We start from the raw sequence: 21,664 nt of genomic DNA, 5'->3' as shown, positions 1-21,664 counted from the left end.
CGAGGCACATTGTGGAGCTGCACGGTGGAATGCACTGCAATGTATGGGGGGTAATGCACATTCATACCGCAGCTTCGCTAGTGAGCATGTCAGCGCGTACAGGGGCCCTCAGAGCTAGGGCTCATTCAGATGGCCGTCAGTGTTTTTCGGTCCGAAAAATGTGGATTTGAAAAACACAGATACCGCATTTTGTGGAACGCACACGGCCAGTCCTACACAGAAATGCCTATTCTTGTCCACAATTGCAGACAAGAACAGGACATGCCCTATATTTTTTTGCGGGGACGCAGAACAGAAGTATAGACAAGGATAGGACAGTTCTATAGAGGGCAGGACGTTCCGTTCCACAAAATGCAGAACGCACACGGCTGGTATCCGTGTTTTGCACATGCGCAAATTGCGGACTGCAAAACAGGCCACGATTAAGTCCCCTTAGTGTTTCAATCTCCAATACAGCAGGTCCTGGGTTCCATCCCTGGAAGGAGTGAGGCTGAGAATGAATTAAATGTATGGAGGCTTCACCACTGGCCCCGGACAGTGTAATCATGGGGGTCTTGCTGCTGGAGCCCCCTCTTGATCAGCTGTGGCAACTGAGAATTCAGTTAATCACTGCAGAGAAAATGAAGCATTTCCTGTGGCCCATTAAAATCAATGGTCTTCTGTTAGAATTGATGTCAGTGATCCTATAGTACAGAAATCTACCCTCACTCGCTGGCCGCACTCTTCCCCATTATCTCAGTGTGCTAGGAAATGTTATCAGGGGTTATCTAAAGCAGTGTTTCCCAACTAGTGCGCCTCCAGCTGTTGCAAAACTACAACTCTCAGCATGCCCACACAGCCAAAGGCTGTCCAGGCATGCTAGGAGTTGTAGTTTTGCAACAGCTGGAGGCACACTGGTTGGGAAACACTGATCTAAAGCTTCACCCCACCCCCCTTTGCAAAAAATTTAATGGACACTTCTGTAAGGTTTGCCCATGTAATATGCTCATAGATTGTAAGCTCTTGTGAGCAGGGACCTCCCAGTGTTGTATATTAGCCAGTAACTTTGTGATGTTTTGTTTTGTACATGAACCCTCTGAGTTGTAAAGCGCTGCGGAATATGGTGGCGCTATAGGAATAAAGATTATTATTATTTTTACTGTATGTTACTGATAATCGGAGGCACAGAGATATTCTGACAAGTTACACTAGATCAGGGGTCTGCAACATGTGGCCCTTCACCTGGTGTGGAACCACAAGTCCCAGCAGTGAAATGTGAGGATAGTAATATCCAGCTTTAAAGGGAACCCGTCATCCTCTTTATGCTGCCCATACTAATGCCAGTATAAAGTAGAGACAGGTGAGTTGATTTCAGTAATCTGCCATTTAAAAGTTAAAAGTAAGTGGTTGCCGAGAACCACCATCACAATCAATGCAGACTGGGCCTGGAAAAGAGTCATGGCCACCTGAGAAGAGTCCTGGTTATTCATGAAGTCCTGCTCTCCTGCCCACCTGCTGATGACTGACCGTCTTCTACCTAGTTTTTCTCCCTTTCTCTCTAGGAGAGAACTGACGAATCATCAGCCGATGGGGGAGAGCAGGAGATTAGGAATAACCAGGACTTCTCAAGTAGATTTGACTCTTCTCAAGGTCTGGGCTGCAATGATTATGATGCTGGTTCTCAGCAACCACTTACTTTTAGCTCAGGACTGACACACCGCTGACATCAGAATTTCTGTCACTAATTTATGCTGCCCTCAGTGAGGTTAGCATAACGTTGATGACAGGTTCCCTCTAAAGCATAACCATTCAGCTCATTATTAGAAACTTGCAGATTAGATAAGCTCCTATAATGTGGTTCAACAGGTTTAATTACATTAGATAAAGGGTGTAGCTGTGTGGGATGTAGTGATAGCAGGTGCTCCCAGGCCTTGACCTTAGGGGACCCGAAGGCCTCTTCGGTATATGACACCCCGGTGGTATAAATAATCTATCTATCTAACATGCAAGAAGAGGCAGCGCCCAGCGATAGATGAATAAAAAAGTTAAGTTGATGAAAAGAACTGTCTTGCCTCTTTTCACATTTATGTCTATTTGAGTCCTTGAGAAGCTCCCTGGGGCTTGAACCTTTTTTTTCTGGTACTATTTTTTTTTTTATCTCTAGCTCACATCTATCTATCTATCTGCAGCGACTGGGGCTGCAGGGGCAACACGTGAGGCACGGTGGGCTGATGGGGGTAGTAGTAGTTTTACTCACGGTCAGCAGCGCTCCCTGGGCCGGCGTGCAGTGAAGGGAAGGACAGCACCAGTTCCTTCAGGGAGCACTCTGTTGTCCAGGGATTCCCGCCAAATGGTGGTTGAGATGCCCTTGGTGGAATGGGTCTTTAGGTGCCTTGGAGGCAGGGTCCCTGGTGTTCGTGACGCCAGCACCGTGAGGTGCAAGTGAAAAGTAATAAACTGACTCCAGATCTTGTGTGAAGTTCAACAGCAGCTTTACTTTGCATAAACGTTTACAGACTTGGTTCCAGCAGGCATTAGCATTAACTCTGGCAGGCGAACACACTCAACTCTGCTACATCTTTGGCTCTCTGGCTCTGCTATACTGACAGACTTAAATGGAATCTTTGCTTTCTGCTTTAGGCTGCAACTTCTCTCTCTGTAGTCTGACTCCAAATTAATACCAAGGAACTTTTCTTCCTCGTTTCAGAGGCTTCACACTGTGACCTCCATATCCAGCATAGAGCTGAAGGTGCTCTAGCGGGCCTAGGCAGGAGCCGTCCAGCAGGGATGTGGACCCGCTTCCTTCCCCTAGCAGGGGGTAAGATACACTTTCAACACTCCTCCAACTAACTAACCTTCTCCTCTCCCTAGAGAGAGAGTTTAGAATGGAAAGAAGGGTTCCATCCTTTACAACAGCGGTCCCCAACCACCGGGCCGCGGCCCAGGACCGGGCCCTGGAAGATTGTTTGCCAGGCCGCGGAAATTAGGGTGGCCAGACGCCCCGCACAACTCTCTCTCTGATTAGAGGCTGAATATAAATTCAGTCTGCAGCAGCTTAAAGGACTCGCAGTACGCATGCGCCGCTCTGAGTTCCTCCCACCAGCTGAGTACATTCTTCAGACCAGCGTTAGCAACTGTCACCGAGACGCTGCTCACTTCCGCATCACATGATGAGGACGGCCCGCCCCTTATATTACCTGTCAGATGGTCAGTCACGTGGTCCGGTAATCTGCTATGAGAGCCATTGTATCCATGGAAATGAAGATGTCGAGAGCGCGCATATTGCCCGTAGTAACCAGTCATGGGAGTATAGTGTGGAGGTCTCTGTGGGGAGTTTAGTGTGGATCTCTCTGTGGGGAGTATAGTGTGGAGGTCTCTGTGGGGAGTATAGTGTGGAGGTCTCTGTGGGGAGTATAGTGTGGAGGTCTCTGTGGGGAGTATAGTGTGGAGGTCTCTGTGGGGAGTATAGTGTGGATCTCTCTGTGGGGAGTATAGTGTGGATCTCTCTGTGGGGAGTATAGTGTGGATCTCTCTGTGGAGGGTATAGTGTGGATCTCTCTGTGGGGAGTATAGTGTGGATCCCTCTGTGGGGAGTATAGTGTGGATCTCTCTGTGGGGAGTATAGTGTGGATCCCTCTGTGGGGAGTATAGTGTGGATCTCTCTGTGGGGAGTATAGTGTGGATCCCTCTGTGGGGAGTATAGTGTGGATCCCTCTGTGGGGAGTATAGTGTGGATCCCTCTGTGGGGAGTATAGTGTGGATCCCTCTGTGGGGAGTATAGTGTGGATCTCTCTGTGGGGAGTATAGTGTGGATCTCTCTGTGGGGAGTATAGTGATGAGGTCTCTGTGGGGAGTATAGTGTGGATCCCTCTGTGGGGAGTATAGTGTGGATCCCTCTGTGGGGAGTATAGTGTGGAGGTCTCTGTGGGGAGTATAGTGTGGATCCCTCTGTGGGGAGTATAGTGTGGATCCCTCTGTGGGGAGTATAGTGTGGATCTCTCTGTGGGGAGTATAGTGTGGATCTCTCTGTGGGGAGTATAGTGTGGATCTCTCTGTGGGGAGTATAGTGTGGATCCCTCTGTGGGGAGTATAGTGTGGATCCCTCTGTGGGGAGTATAGTGTGGATCCCTCTGTGGGGAGTATAGTGTGGATCTCTCTGTGGGGAGTATAGTGTGGATCCCTCTGTGGGGAGTATAGTGTGGATCTCTCTGTGGGGAGTATAGTGTGGATCTCTCTGTGGGGAGTATAGTGTGGATCCCTCTGTGGGGAGTATAGTGTGGATCTCTCTGTGGGGAGTATAGTGTGGAGGTCTCTGTGGGGAGTATAGTGTGGATCCCTCTGTGGGGAGTATAGTGTGGATCCCTCTGTGGGGAGTATAGCGTGGATCCCTCTGTGGGGAGTATAGTGTGGATCTCTCTGTGGGGAGTATAGTGTGGAGGTCTCTGTGGGGAGTATAGTGTGGATCCCTCTGTGGGGAGTATAGTGTGGATCCCTCTGTGGGGAGTATAGTGTGGATCTCTCTGTGGGGACTATAGTGTGGATCCCTCTGTGGGGAGTATAGTGTGGATCCCTCTGTGGGGAGTATAGTGTGGATCTCTCTGTGGGGAGTATAGTGTGGATCTCTCTGTGGGGAGTATAGTGTGGATCTCTCTGTGGAGGGTATAGTGTGGATCTCTCTGTGGGGAGTATAGTGTGGATCCCTCTGTGGGGAGTATAGTGTGGATCTCTCTGTGGGGAGTATAGTGTGGATCCCTCTGTGGGGAGTATAGTGTGGATCTCTCTGTGGGGAGTATAGTGTGGATCCCTCTGTGGGGAGTATAGTGTGGATCCCTCTGTGGGGAGTATAGTGTGGATCCCTCTGTGGGGAGTATAGTGTGGATCCCTCTGTGGGGAGTATAGTGTGGATCTCTCTGTGGGGAGTATAGTGTGGATCTCTCTGTGGGGAGTATAGTGTGGATCTCTCTGTGGGGAGTATAGTGTGGAGGTCTCTGTGGGGAGTATAGTGTGGATCCCTCTGTGGGGAGTATAGTGTGGATCCCTCTGTGGGGAGTATAGTGTGGATCTCTCTGTGGGGAGTATAGTGTGGAGGTCTCTGGGGTTAATTACTGTGAAGTGGGGACTGCTGAAAGGGGAAAATAAATGCTGTGAAGACTGCTGAAGGGGTTAATAACTACTGTGAATGGGGGATGCACCTTGTGTTTTGTTATGCGTGTGAATCAGTCAGCGCCGACAAGCACCCCCTAAGCCCCGCCCATCCCATAAGCCCCGCCCAAGAACCCCACTCCACCCGGTTCCTGGGGAAATTGTCTTGCATGAAACTGGTCCTTGGCGCAAAAAAGTTGGGGACCACTGCTCTACAAGATTAGCACTGCTGTTTGCTGCTACCTCTGGTGAACCAGGCACATTACATCTGAACATAACCTTTAGGCCTCATGCACACGGCCGTTGTTTGGGTCCGCATCCCAGCCGCCGTTTTTGCAGCTCGGATGCGGACCCATTCACTTCAATGGGGCCGCAAAAGATGTGGACAGCACTCCGTGTGCTGTCCGCATCCGCTGTACCGTTCCATGGCCCCGCAAAAAAAAATATAGCATGTCCTATTCTTGTCCGTTTTGCGGACAAGAATAGGCATGTCTACAAGGCACCCGGGCGGCTTCCGTTTTTTGCGGATCCGCGGTTTGCGGACAGCATACTTAATCACTTGCCTCAGAGTCATCAATACAGTTCATTTATATGGTAAAGATAATAAACCAAATAATTTCTCAGCTGTAATCCTTGTAACAGGCTTGAAAATGGGTTTCTTAAAGGGACTCTGTCACCACTTTCTAACCCCCACTTTTAAAACTATTGTTCTGTCCATGGAGCCCTTGTGATTACTAAGGTGTTGTTATAAGCGAAATCTGCAGGCTCGTTTTGATAAAAAAACTTTTATCTAACCTGTCAGTCATGTAGATAAGGTGCCCAGGGCGTTTCTCCTGGTCTGAACATGCCGCCCGCCGCCCGCCGCCGCCGCCGTTGGTGCCCAGCTCCTCCTCTGCTCTGAATTTGCGCCGCCTGAATGTCAAGAAATACTCCTCCGGCTCTCCCTCAGTCCCCCCTCCTTCTTTTCTAAGATCCCGCGCGTGCGCACAGGCCTGTGCCTGATGCGCCCGTGCGGACTTTTAGATTCAGCCTCATTGAGCGAAGTGCGCATGCGCATGCGCACTTCGCTCAACCTCTCGATAACGCGAACACTGCTGCACGCGCGGGATCTTAGAAAAGAAGGAGGGGGGACTGAGGGAGAGCCGGAGGCGTATTTCTTGATATTCAGGCGGCGCAAATTCAGAGCAGAGGAGGAGCTGGGCACCAACGGCGGCGGCGGCGGGCAGCAGCTTCAGACCTTGAGAAACGCCCTGGGCACCTTATCTACATGACTGACAGGTTAGATAAAAGTTTTTTTTATCAAAACGAGCCTGCAGATTTCGCTTATAACAACACCTTAGTAATCACAAGGGCTCCATGGACAGAACAATAGTTTTAAAAGTGGGGGTTAGAAAGTGGTGACAGAGTCCCTTTAAGATTGTACTTTAATAGGTGAGAAAGGTTCCTTCTTATATCTGTCTACACTAGGTCCACACTCTAGCACTTAAGTACTGGATATAATATCTTCTTACTTGTAATTAGTAATCCCCAGAGCGGTCTCCCTACCGGCAGGCAAAATCCGCTGCTCCATTATTTGTGCAGGATGCTTCCATATACTTTGATCCACAATGTCCATAGAGGAATGTGGTAATAGACAACTTTGCGCCTAGTCGTCCGGCTGTGTCCAGGCGCTTTGAGGCTTCTCCCGGTCACTGGTGCTTGTGGAGCCCATGAGCTAATGCTGCTTCTATCTCCAAAGAGAAAAGGAGGCTTCAGCACCAATCATGGACGTAAAAGAAATTCCCAATCTTTATTCAGCAATATTCCATATGTACAGCAATCAGTGGCACAGGCTCCCGCTTAATCCCAGGAAATCAACGCGTTTCGAACAAAAGTGTTCTTAGTCATGATCAGATCATGACTAAGAACACTTTTGTTCGAAACGCGTTGATTTCCTGGGATTAAGCGGGAGCCTGTGCCATTGATTGCTGTACATATGGAATATTGCTGAATAAAGATTGGGAATTTCTTTTACGTCCATGCTTGGTGCTGAAGCCTCCTTTTCTCTTTGAATCTACCACACGGACTGACTTGGGTCCGCCTCGTGCACAGCTACATTGGACATCTGAGGTGAGCTGGCTTTTTCTCTTTTTGCTTCTGCTTCTATCTCCACTAGACTCACTCTATATCCAAGTATTGACTCTTTGGTCAGTGCTAGGTAGCTGTAAAGATTTAGTCCACACTCCCTCAGCTTGATCAGGGCCAAGGGGCTAAAGTGACAGCTACATCTTGGACTTTTGCTGTTCTACACTGCCTAGGTACACCCTCAGATATATCTATCTATCTATAATAGCAAAAAGGCAGCACTCTCACATGTCAAAAGGAAATCGGCCCTGCTATATATTCTGTGCTGTGTCCCACTCCATGCCTGAGCAATAGGTTCTGTATGGTCTTTCTAGTCTGGTGAATCCTGTGTAGGAGCTAAAAACCATTTGTCTGTCTGTGGACCATGTTCTGCCTGACTTCCGAGTCTGTCTGCCTGCTGTCTGACCTTTGCCTGTTACCCTGATCTGTTCATCTGCCTGTGCTCCATCTTCTGCCTGTTGCCTGGATGCTGAGCTTGTACTGGCAACCCTGACTCTGGGACTGTTTCTGTGATTCATATGTACACTGCCTGCCTGACCACATCCTGGTTCTGACTACAAGCATTGCCTTATCCCTTAGTGCTTTGCACCAATATCTCTGACCCCCTGTAGGTCAGCTTCGAACTACACTTGACTATTCCAAGGGGTAGCGGCCTGGCAGTCCTCCTGTGGCCTGTATATGGGTTAAAGGGTGAAAATGAGGGAGCTGTCTGCTATCTGACCTGTGCCTGTTACCCTGATCTGTTCATCTGCCTCTGCTCTATCTTCCTCCTATTGCCTGGATTCTGACCCTGTACTGCCTGCCCTGACCCTTGGATTGTTTCTCTGGTTTGCTTGTACACTGCCTGCCTGACCACAGCCTGGTCTGTCTACAAGTATCGCCTTATCCCTTGTTGCTTTGCACTGATGTCTCCGACCATTCTAGGTTAGCTGCGAACTTCACCGGACTATTCTAAGAGGTAGCAGTCTGGTGGCTCCCCTGCAGCAAAGACCAGATCCCTGTATATGGATTAAAGGGTGAAAACCAATGCCCTCAAGAGTAGCACAAAGTCAAACTGGTTAGTTGGCACAGTGGTTCCACAACCATTGCCCATAACAGTTGGCTGCTAACCCATGGGGGTCAAGAGACACCTGTGCTAATCACCGAAGGGACAGGCAAACTCGGTTTCAGTAACAGGCCGATGTGAGGGCAGGCAGAGTACATCTAAATCCAAGAAACAGGTCCGACGTTGAGGCAGGCAGCAAAGGGTCAATATGGTGATCAGGCCAGGGTCGGGTGAGGCAGCAGAGGCAATCAGGCACAAATCGGTACATAGGCTGACAATCAGATACAGCGCACCTTATGAGGAATTAGCAGACTAGTGAACCTATTGCTCAGGCAGAGAATGAATATATATAGCAGAAGCTGATTAACATACAGTATTAGAAACAGCCTAGAAACAGCACTGAGAAAATTGAGATTATGGCTTAGTACTCATGCACACGGCCGTATGTACTTTGCGGTCTGCAAAAACGGATTTACAAAAAATACGGATGACGTCCGCGTGTGTTAGATATTTTGTGGAAATCTGGCCCCTAATAGAACAGTACAATCCTTGTCCGTAATGTGGGCAAAAATAGGACATGTTCTATTTGTTTGCGAAACAGACATACGGACATATGGAAACAGAATGCACACGGAGTAACTTCAGTTTTTTTTGTGGACCCATTGAAATGAATGGTTCTGCACACATTCCGCAAAAAAAAAAATGGAGCGGACACGGAAAGAAAATATGTTTGTCTGCATGATCCCTTATTCAGACGCAAATTGCGGAACCGCAAAACACAGATCCCGGCCGTGTGCGTACCATATTTTGCGTACCGCACATGGCCGTCACTATGATAGAAAAGACTATTCTTGTCCGCAATTGCGGACAAGAATAGGACTTCCTCTATCCTTCTTGCGGGGCCGTGGAACAGAACTACAGATGCGGACAGCACATGGTGCGCTGTCCGCATCTTTTGCGGCCCAATTGAAATGAATGGGTTCCCGCAACTGTTTTTTGTGGAATGGATGCAGATTCATTCATATGGTTGTCTGAATGAGCCCTTAGCCCTTGAAATACTGCAGAATGGGGTGAGGTTCAATGAAGAATACCTCCAATATACACACAGGACACTGGCGACAGGCCTGCTATACTGATCTATCTAATATCTATCTAATATCTATCTATCTAATATCTATCTATCTACAGTTGCAAGAAAAAGTATGTGAACCCTTTGGAATTATATAGATTTCTGCCAGTGGCGTCGCTACAGGGGGGCAAGGGGGGGCAATTCCCGCCCAGCCCAGTGAGCCTGTCTGTGCCCAGCCCAGGCCCCAGCAGCTTCGGACTGGAGAGGACTCAGAGGAGAGGGGTCCAGAGGAGGACTGTCACTGTGGCAACTTCCCAAGAACTCTGCCTGGCCCTGCCCTGGCCGGCCGGCCCCTAGGCAAGCTAAGAAGAAAACAAAGTAAGACTAAAAAGTTTTTAAAAAAGTATGTACCCCCACTACCTCGCCTCATGGCCTGCCTGCTTGCGCCCAGCCCCTCCTCAACCCTGATACCCCTATAGCTTAGGGGTATATCAGGGTACGTTATACAGGGGTAATATAACTAAGGACCCCTGTATAATGTCCCCTGATAGCACTGAGTCCTCCTCAGTTATATTACCCTTGTATAATGTACCCTGATACCCCTTAGTTATAATATTACCCATAATGTCCCTGATACCCCTCAGTTATATAACTGAGGGTAATCAGGGTACATTATACAGGGGGTAATATAACCAAGGGGTATAAGGTTACATTATACAGGGGGTAATATAACCAAGGGGTATCAGGGTACATTATATAGGGGGTAATATAAGTTATATTACCACTGTATAATGCCTGATAGGCCTCCTGAGTAACTTATATTACCCTTGTATAATTATGTACCCAGATACCCCTTAGTTATATGATCCCGGTGGGGTCATCTAACTAAGGGGTATCAGGGTACATTATTATACAGGGGTAATATAACTCAGGAGGCCTATCAGGCATTATACGGTGGTAATATAACTTATATTACCCCCTATATAATGTACCCTGATACCCCTTGGTTATATTACCCCCTGTATAATGTAACCTTATACCCCTTGGTTATATTACCGCCTGTATAATGTCCCATGATAGCGCTCCTCAGTTATATTACCCTTGTATAATGTACCCTGATACCCCTCAGTTATATTACCCCTGTGTAATGTACCCTGATATCCCTTAGTTATATAATTATACAGGGGTAACATAACTGAGGAGTGCTATCCTATCAGGGACGTAATACAGGGGTAATGTAAGCTATATTACCCCTTTATAATGTCTGATAGCCCTCCTCAGTTATATTACACCCAATGTACCCTGATACCCCTTAATTATATTACCCCGGCGCCAGGGGCGTAGCTGCAGGGGAAGCGGCTGCTTTGGGGCCCTGACCTAGAAGGGGCCCATCCAGGAGGAGGAGGACTAAAAGATTTTGTCAGGGCCCCTTCAACAGTATTACACTATGAAAAAATATACAGATAGTACAGACAGAGTAGGAAAAGGGTGGAACAGCTGCCGGGCCTGGTCTGAGAGAGAGATCTTTACTAGCCACAGGAATGGGAGCGGCATGAAAGGAAGGATTTGCGGAAAAGTTAGTGGGGGAGGGGGGCCCCATTCAAAAAATTGCTGTGGGGCCCAGTCATTCCTAGCTACGCCACTGCCCGGCAGGGTCATATAACTAAGGGATATCAGGGTACATTATTATACAGGAAAATTATTAGTGCCCCCCCCCCCATTTTTGACTGTGTATCTTCTGTGCCCCCCCCCCCCTATATATTGATCCTAGAGTGGCCACTGATTTCTGCACAAATTGGTCATAAAATGTGATCTGATCTTCATCTAAGTCACAACAATAGACAATCACAGTCTGCTTAACTAATAACACACAAAGAATTATATGTTACCATGTTTTTATTGAACACACCATGTAAACATTCACAGTGCAGGTGGAAAAAGTATGTGAACCCTTGGATTTAATAACTGGTTGAACCTCCTTTGGCAGCAATAACTTCAACCAAACGTTTCCTGTAGTTGCAGATCAGACGTGTACAACGGTCAGGAGTAATTCTTGACCCTTCCTCTTTACAGAACTGTTTCAGTTCAGCAATATTCTTGGGATGTCTGGTGTGAATCGCTTTCTTGAGGTCATGCCACAGCATCTCAATCGGGTTGAGGTCAGGACTCTGACTGGGCCACTCCAGAAGGCGTATTTCCTTCTGTTTAAGCCAGCTGCTGATTTACTTCTATGCTTTGGGTCGTTGTCCTGTTGCAACACCCATCTTCTGTTGAGCTTCAGCTGGTGGACAGATGGCCTTAAGTTCTCCTGCAAAATGTCTTGATAAACTTGGGAATTCATTTTTCCTTAGATGATAGCAATCCGTCCAGGCCCTGACGCAGCAAAGCAGCCCCAAACCATGATGCCCCCACCACCATACTTCACAGTTGGGATGAGGTTTTGATGTTGGTGTGCTGTGCCTCTTTTTCTCCACGCATAGTGTTGTGTGTTTCTTCCAAACAACTCAACTTTGGTTTAATCTGTCCACAGAATATTTTGCCAGTACTGCTGTGGAACATCCAGGTGCTCTTGTGCAAACTGTAAATGTGCAGCAATGTTTTTTTTGACAGCAGTGGCTTCCTCTGTGGTATCCTCCCATGAAATCCATTCTTGTTTAGTGTTTTACGTATTGTAGATTTGCTAACAGGGATGTTAGCATATGCCAGAGACTTTTGTAAGTCTTTAGCTGACACTCGAGGATTCTTCTTCACCTCATTGAGCAGTCTGCGCTGTGCTCTTGCAGTCATCTTTACAGGACGGCCACTCCTAGGGAGAGTAGCAGCAGTGCTGAACTTTCTCCATTTATAGACAATTTGTCTTACCGTGGACTGGTCTCAATAATTAATATTCATAAATATCTATTGATGAATCCGCCTATTTATACCTTAAAAGAAACTACGTCTGTTGCCTTACCTCAACAGAATCTCAACAGAAATAAGCAAATAACGCCATATCAGCATGGCTTCGTGAGGGATCGGTCAGCAAGGCATTTGGAGATACTTTTATAACCCTTTCCTGCTTTATGCAAGTCAACAATTCTTAATCGTAGGTCTTCTGAGAGCTCTTTTGTGCGAGGCATCATTCACATCAGGCAATGCTTCTTGTGAAAAGCAAACCCAGAACTGGTGTGTGTTTTTTATAGGGCAGGGCAACTGTACCATCACCTCCAATCTCATCTCATTGATTGGACTTCAGTTGGCTGACACCTCACTCCAAATAGCTCTTGGAGATGTCATTAGTCTAGGGGTTCACATACTTTTTCCACCTGCACTGTGAATGTTTACATGGTGTGTTCAATAAAAACATGGTAACATATAATTCTTTGTGTGTTATTAGTTAAGCAGACTGAGATTGTCTATTGTTGTGACTTAGATGAAGATCAGATCACATTTTATGACCAATTTGTGCAGAAATCCATAGCATTCCAAAGGGTTCACATACTTTTTCTTGCAAATGTATCTATCTATCTCTCTCATATCTATCTCATATCTATCTACCTATCAATGTATCTATTTCTCTAATATCTGTCTATCTATACTCACACACATAATATAATTGCGGCTCATACCACTTCACGTCATTGTGGCTATTTATTTCATGCAGTATATTTGTCCTCACATGCCAGGTATTTCAGACAGGGAGCTGTAAGATGCCACAGCTGGGTCGGGTGCTTGTACAATATCACAAATAACTTAGGTCACTGAAGTAAAAATAATTTCTCTTATGCAACATAATAATCTACCGAAGCGCTATCTGCAATAACATTGGGCTGTAAAATGAAATATCTGAAGAGTCAATTATCAGAAATTGTGATTTTTTTTTAGGTTTGGCAAATGTGCTTATCAGGAATCTCAGAGACCCCCATATAGAATATCACCCAGCTTCCCAAAAACATGGCTGAACTCAAGGACAGGCGATTCTTAAGGGAAATATTGAAGCACTAAAAAACTTAGTGCACCCGCACTCCTCCTGCTTCCTCTGCCAGCCCCTCCCTCTCCTTGATTGACAGGGTAAGGCAAGGGAGCACAGAGTAGCTTGAGCCCGCCCTCAGTGCACTTAACTGCTCATTTGCATATGGATTAAAAGTACTTTTTCTCCAGAATGAAGCAACGGATCGCTAAGTAAAAATATCATCACATTCCTCTCAGCTAGACCTACAAGACATGGATCCCTTTTAACTACGAATTTGCTGGTTACGGACTCCTTTTAATCTGATTGGTTGTCATGGATCACACTTCTTTTAATATTGTCCTGATTACAACATTTTCCAGTAGTTTAAAGGGGTTATATGAGACTTAAAAATGTCCCCCATATGCCCGGGCCCCTCACACTGAATCTACTTACCCCGCTCCCTGCGCCGCTCCTGGTCCCCGCACCACCGCTGCTGTTTATCCCCGTGTGCGGATGAAAACATCCAATGTTGGGGGGGTCAGCCAATGGCAGGCGGTGACAGGGACGAGCCTCCCTAGCATCGCGGGTAACGCTAGGGAGGCTCATCCCCGTCACCGTCTGCCATTGGCTGCTCCCCCCCCCCAACATTGGATGTTTTAATCTGCGCACAGGGAGAAGCAGCTGACTGGAAAACCCCTTTAAAAGGGGTTATTCTACCCAAAAAATCACCTATCCTCAGATTAGGTATAGTACAAAGCATCAACACTGCAGCAGGACCACAACATAGCCAATATAGAGAAAGGAGGATCTCCCTGGGGACATAACCTTACATCATGGAGCTGGTGGAGTGAGAGTTGATGATAACGGGTGTACATATATTATCCCTGGTGGTATAGGGTGGATTAGAGGCTCATAATAATATTTCTGGTGTTCTAGGGTCTAGTGATCTGGGGCTAGTTATACTGTTCTGGAAGAGCTAGGTTAGATTATAGGCTATTACATATTTTTTGCTTTATCACTTTATAACTGTATACTCAACTATTTTTGCATCTCAATTCCTCACTGATGTTAAATTCCCTGTTTGTGCAGCGGGCCGTCCCCTCGGGTGGAGTAGTCCCGGAGTGCAGGATGCGAGTGATATACTGTGGCCTAATGTTTGGGTTGTAGTGCTCCAACTTTCAGGTTGTCGCTTCTTGAGGGTCAGTCTCCATTAAAGAGATTGAGTTGGAGAATAAAGTGGAGTCCAGACTTGGGAACTTGACAATACGATCGATTTTAAACGGTTTAGTGCAATTCTCCTTTACTTGGTTTCAGTAGGATGCAATATGGTGGCGGTTCTTAGTACTCTGCTCTCTCTTCTGTGCAAATCTCAGGCTTTAGGCTGGTTACTGGACTTTTTTGAGATTCTAGTACTGTTGAGTGGGGTGCCTTTGCCCGTTGATCCCAAACTCAGTCTAATAAATTCAAGGAGTCAGGGTGCTCTCCGGGCTGCTTCCCCTGGAAGACTCCTACTGCAGGAGGGGAAAACGCTCCCTCACTGCGTCATGTTGTCTCTTTCACAGTCTAACTCCAGCGCAATGGGACGCAATAGAGCACAAAGAGCAAGGGTTTAACCGAACACCAAAAGTATCTATCAGTAAGCAGGCCAGTTACACGAGCCAAATTAGTATCTTAACATAATTTAGTGTTATGAGTAAGTTTCAAAAGGGGTGACTACATGATTATATGTGCAATATAATTTAGGGTGAACAACATATATAATAATGGGCCATAATAGACCTACAATCAAAGCAATGATTCATACATATACAGACGTGGACAAAATTGTTGGTACCCTTTGGTCAATGAAAGAAAAAGTCACAATGGTCACAGAAATAACTTTAATCTGACAAAAGTAATAATAAATTAAAATTCTATAAATGTTAACCAATGAAAGTCAGACATTGTTTTTCAACCATGCTTCAACAGAATTATGTAAAAAAATAAACTCATGAAACAGGCATGGACAAAAATGATGGTACCCCTAACTTAATATTTTGTTGCGCAACCTTTTGAGGCAATCACTGCAATCAAACGCTTCCTGTAACTGTCAATGAGACATCTGCACCTCTCAGCAGGTATTTTGGCCCACTCCTCATGAGCAAACTGCTCCAGTTGTGTCCGGTTTGAAGGGTGCCTTTTCCAGACTGCATGTTTCAGCTCCTTCCAAAGATGCTCAATAGGATTGAGGTCAGGGCTCATAGAAGGCCACTTTAGAATAGTCCAATTTTTTCCTCTTAGCCATTCTTGGGTGTTTTTAGCGGTGTGTTTTGGGTCATTGTCCTGTTGCAAGACCCATGACCTGCGACTGAGACCAAGCTTTCTGACACTGGCTAGTACATTTCTCTCTAGAATTCCTTGATAGTCTTGAGATTTCATTGTACCCTGCACAGATTCAAGACACCCTGTGCCAGACGCAGCAAAGCAGCCCCAGAACATAACAGAGCCTCCTCCATGTTTCACAGTAGGGACAGTGTTCTTTTCTTGATATGCTTCATTTTTTCGTCTGTGAACATACAGCTGATGTGCCTTGGCAAAAACTTCGATTTTTGTCTCATCTGTCCACAGGACATTCTCCCAGAAGCTTTGTGGCTTGTCAACATGTAGTTTGGCATATTCCAGTCTTGCTTTTTTATGATTCGTTTTCAACAATGGTGTCCTCCTTGGTCGTCTCCCATGTAGTCCACTTTGGCTCAAACAACGACGGATGGTGCGATCTGACACTGATGTTCCTTGAGCATGAAGTTCACCTTGAATCTCTTTAGAAGTCTTTCTAGGCTCTTTTGTTACCATTCGGATTATCCGTCTCTTAGATTTGTCATCAATTTTCCTCCTGCGGCCACGTCCAGGGAGGTTGGCTACAGTCCCATGGATCTTAAACTTATGAATAATATGTGCAACTGTACTCACAGGAACATCTAGTTGCTTGGAGATGGTCTTATAGCCTTTACCTTTAACATGCTTGTCTATAATTTTCTTTCTGATCTCTTGAGACAGCTCTTTCCTTTGCTTCCTCTGGTCCATGTCGAGTGTGGTACACACCATATCACCAAACAACACAGTGATTACCTGGAGCCATATATATAGGCCCAATGGCTGATTACAAGGTTGTAGACACCTGTGATGCTAATTAGTGGACACACCTTGAATTAACATGTCCCTTTGGTCACATTATGTTCTGTGTTTTCTAGGGGTACCATCATTTTTGTCCATGCCTGTTTCATGAGTTTATTTTTTTACATAATTCTGTTGAAGCATGGTTGAAAAACAATGTCTGACTTTCATTGGTTAACATTTATAGAATTTTAATTTATTATTACTTTTGTCAGATTAAAGTTATTTCTGTGACCATTGTGACTTTTTCTTTCATTGACCAAAGGGTACCAACAATTTTGTCCACGTCTGTATATATAATAGACAAAACATGATCAATAGTGACTACATGATTATACATAATATAATTTTGAATAAACAACTTATATAGGCCATGGGCCATAATAGATCTACAATCGGACGAGTGATTTATACATATATTTGTAATAGACAAAATCAAGGAAGAAGATATATAGAAAGGAGTGAACGTGAAATGCTTTTAGCCGAAACAAGTTATAATTAAGTACAAAAATAAATACATGAACAAATAAATCATACTCTAAGTTACATTACTTCCTATTGGCTCAATTCATACAATTATACACCCCGACCATTCCCTGCACACCCTGCACCTGTGTCCTTGAGTTCTGATTGTTGAGTAATTATTATGATTTGATAAATAATTGAATAGATAAACACATATCCTTAAACTCAAAGCTTCAGCGAGCCATGGGACGGAGGACCATGCACCAGGGAGAAGGGGGCCAAGCACGCAGGCGCAGAAATAGGAAGGGCGCAAATGCGCACACATGTATACACTGGGTCCACATTTAGTAAACAATTAATTGATTGGGGAGGAGGGACAAGACATAACATATAAATTCTCCAACATCATAATACTGTATAAGCAATATTACATATGGTTCCATAAAGTGTCCAAAATACAAAAAGTATATAAAAACAATACACTAGATACAAAAAAATGTCCCAATGGGGAGGGGGCGGCCAAAGGGTTGTACATACTCCAGTTACCAAGGGTAATTAAAGTGCTAAGTGCCATATTATGTGCCGTACTGTATATAAACAGTGAACAAAAATAAGAAGGAACAGGAGGAGGAGATCCGCAGCTCAGTAAGTCCTGCATCCAAGTGTCGTCAGGCCTTTTTGAACCTAAAAAGTGAGCAAACAAATGAAAGTGAAGAGAAACAAAATAAATAATACATAGACCTGTTCAAACTGGACAAAGCCTATGTATAAAAGCCAGTGAAAGTGAGGTCCTCATTTAAGCCCCCTGGGAACTGTGAACCAAGGTTGAAAATCCACTATGATTCAGAGCAGAGCAACCTCTTAGAGATATGTGTACCCCCAGGGCTTTTTTTCTGGCGGAACGCACCGGAACGGCGTTCCGCCACCTTTTGACATCGCAGGCTGCGATGTATCAGCGGGGAGGGACTGGGAGGAGGAGCTGGGGGCCGGTGCGTTCACTGTGCTCCGGCCCCGCCGCTCCAGTACAGTTATAAAATGTGTATCAATTAATAATGATTCATGCTGCCCCCTCTGTAGTATAACATTCAATATATCCATCCTACTCACAGGGCTACAGTTATTGTAATGCAGGCCGGCCAGGCAGACGAGCGGCAGCGCCACTGACTGACGTCACATGCCTGCCCGGCCTACTTTATGAATGAAGCAGGCGGCGCAGGCACGTGACGTCAGTCAGTGGCGCTGCCGCTCGTCTGCCCGGCCGGCCAGCATTACGATAACAGTAGCCCTGTGAGTAGGATGGATATATTGAATGTTATACAGTACTACAGAGGGGGCAGCATGAATCATTATTAATTGATACACATTTTATAACTGTACTGGAGCAGCAATGGGGGGTCTGTGGATGGCACTGTTATGGGGTGGGGGGGGGGGGTCTGTGAATGGCACTGTTATGGGGTGGGGGGGTCTGTGGATGGCACTTTTATGGGGTGGGGGGGTCTGTGGATGGCACTGTTATGGGGTGGGGGGGGGTCTGTGGATGGCACTGTTGTGGGGGGGGGGGGTCTGTGGAGGGCACTGCTAAGGGGGGGATCTGTGGATGGCACTGTTATGGGGTGGGGGGGTCTGTGGATGGCACTGTTATGGGGTGGGGGGGGTCTGTGGATGGCACTGTTATGGGGTGGGGGGGTCTGTGGATGGCACTGTTATGGGGTGGGGGGGTCTGTGGATAGCACTGTTATGGGGTGGGGGGGTCTGTGGATGGCACTGTTATGGGGTGGGGGGGTCTGTGGATGGCACTGTTGTGGGGGGGGGGGGTCTGTGGAGGGCACTGCTAAGGGGGGGATCTGTGGATGGCACTGTTGTGGGGTGGGGGGTCTGTGGATGGCACTGTTGTGGGGGGATCTGTGGATGGCACTGCTATGGGGTGGGTGGGGTCTGTGGATGGCACTGTTATGGGGTGGGTGGGGTCTGTGGATGGCACTGTTATGGGGTGGGGGGGTCTGTGGATGGCACTGTTATGGGGTGGGGGGGTCTGTGGATGGCACTGTTATGGGGTGGGGGGGGGCGGTGGATGGCACTGTTATAGGATGGGGGATCTGTGGATGCCATCCACAGATCCCCCATAACAGTGCCATCCTCAGATCCCCCATTCACAGTGCCATCCCCATCTGGGGGGTTTCTTTGCTGGGCTGGACTTTTATAGCCCCCCCAAATTTTACTTGCATCCCTGTTCTCTAAAGGGGCGGTTTTAGGGGCGGTCCTAGGGGTGGGTAGGGGTGTGGCCAGGGGAGGGGGGGGGTGAGTTCCACCACCTTTTCTCTGAGAAAAAAAAAGCCCTGTGTACCCCTAATGTTCCCGGACAATGTCCAGCCCTGCCACTCGTAAATCGTCGTACCTACCATTATGGTAATCCAAGAAATGGGTTGCCACTGATGTTAAGGGTTTCTCCCCCTTACTTCTATCCCGTACTGCCAACCGGGTGTTCGATGTGTGCTGTTGTACTCTTTTCCTGAGTTCCTGCATGGTCTGGCCCACATAAATCCTATTACAGGGGCAAAGAAGGGCATAGAGTACATTCCTGGAACGGCAATTAACATAATGTTTCAGATCCACCCTACAGTTCTCTCCATAGGAGAGACTGTCAGAATTCAACATGAATTGACAAATATTACAATCCCTACAGGGATAAGTACCTTTCAATGTGCCACCCCTACCCGTAGTAACCCCCGGGCGTTGGAAGTGGCTACGTACTAGGGTGTCTTTGAGATTTGGTGCCCTCCGTGCTACGATCCTAGGTTTATCATCAACGTGCAAGGCTAGTTTACCATCTGACCGAAGTAGGAACCAATGGGTATTCAGAATTATGTAGAGATCAGACCACTGGTTATTATACCTGGTTATCACACGTATTTTATTGTCCCTTGACTTGATCCTGGGTACAAATAGATCCTCACGTTTGGATTCTTTAGCCCTTTCAAACGCCCGGGATATAACCTTTTTAGGATAGCCCCTCTCATTCAGTCTTGATGATAAATCTTGTGAAGCCTCCCTAAAATTGCTCAATTCGGTGCAATTACGTCGCAGACGTAGGAACTGACCCCTGGGTATACCCTTCTTCAGGTGGGTCGGATGGAAACTTGCAAAATGGAGTAGGTTGTGAGTTGCAGTGCTTTTCTGAAACAAGGATGTCACAATGCTGGAGTCCTTCAAACTGATTCGGAGATCCAGGAAATCAACCTCCAATTCCGAAATTTTGTATGTAAGAATGTATTCAGCAGATTCTCATTGAGGTGGCCAATAAAATGCTCACACTCCTGTCTTGGTCCCTGCCAAAAAAAGACAATATCGTCAATGAAACGATACCAACCCACCACATGGTTCCTGAACTGGTCCAATGGGTACACCCGTGTGGCCTCCCACCAACCTAAAAATAGGTTGGCGTAGGAGGGCGCACACCGTGCACCCATGGCTGTGCCAGAAATCTGCCTGTAAAAAGTGCGGTCAAAAACAAAATAATTATGCATGAGCACAAATTCCAATAAACTCACCAGAAAAGTGTGGTGGGCTGGATCGCCAGTGGTGGAACCGGACAGAAAGAACTTGACAGCGGCAATCCCGTCGCTATGGGCAATGTTAGAGTACAGTGACTCGACATCACTTTTGACCATCAGGGTGCCAGGCGGCAGGATGACATCCCCTAGTTCCTGCATTAGGTGCATTGAATCCCGAATATATGATTTGAGGCCCAAAATGAAAGACTGTAAGAAAAAATCCAAATAGATACTTGCTTGTTCGCATAGGCCCCCAATACCTGCCACAATTGGGTGGCCAGGTATTCTCTAGATGTTTATGCACCTTAGGCAACATATAGAATGTAGGTGTAATGGGGCAACTCACCTCCAAAAACTGGAGTTCCCGCTTGGTGATAATCCTCATATCGAAAGCCCTTCTTAAAACTTGGTCCATTTTTTTCTTAAACATTGTGGTGGGATCTGATGGAATAGGGGTGTAGAAAATTCTATTACCCAGTTGACGTTTGGCTTCACTCGTATACATCCCAATGTCTCATAATACAACGTTCCCACCTTTGTCCGCCTCCTTTATGACAAAGGATTTATTTTGTTGGAGTTGTCGGATGATGTTGGACTCTGCCACGGCCATATTTCTCTCCCTGATGGTATTCTTTTGTAATTTCCGGACTTCTTGGAAGACTGCTTGGAAAAACAGATTAATATTAGGGAACATGCTCAATGAGGGCGTGATGGTGGACGGTTTAGATAGACTAAAAGGTCTCCTACCTAGGTCACTCTCACTCTCCTTAAGTAAATCCATTAGGTCCAAAAAGACGCCACGTTCATCCTCCGTGAGTTCTTTCACTAATGTTGGTTGAGCATAAAGTAATTTGAAGCAAAATTGCCTGCAAAACAAATATACATCTTTTATGAACTCAAACTTGTCAAGTGTGCTCATGGGGGAGAAGGACAATCCTTTCTTCAAGTCTTTCTTTATCCGACAGTACATAGGAGCAAAGATTTATAACCTGGGGTGACCCATTATCCTGTGATTGTCCGGCTCCTACATCCGTTTCCTGTGGGGTAGTGGATGATTGTTGCCCCTGCGCAGCTGGGGTCCCCTTTTTCTGGGATTTGCGTAATCCCCTCCGGGTTCGCTGTCCTCGCTGTTTTCGGATAAAAATCCAAATCACCATTTGTATTGGGGGCAGTCTGCTTCATGGCAGTGTTATTTGGATCATGGC

The sequence above is a fragment of the Bufo gargarizans genome, chromosome 1 (genome assembly GCF_014858855.1).
Source record: "Bufo gargarizans isolate SCDJY-AF-19 chromosome 1, ASM1485885v1, whole genome shotgun sequence".
Lineage (NCBI taxonomy): Eukaryota > Metazoa > Chordata > Amphibia > Anura > Bufonidae > Bufo > Bufo gargarizans.
This window is presented reverse-complemented; position numbering follows the sequence as displayed.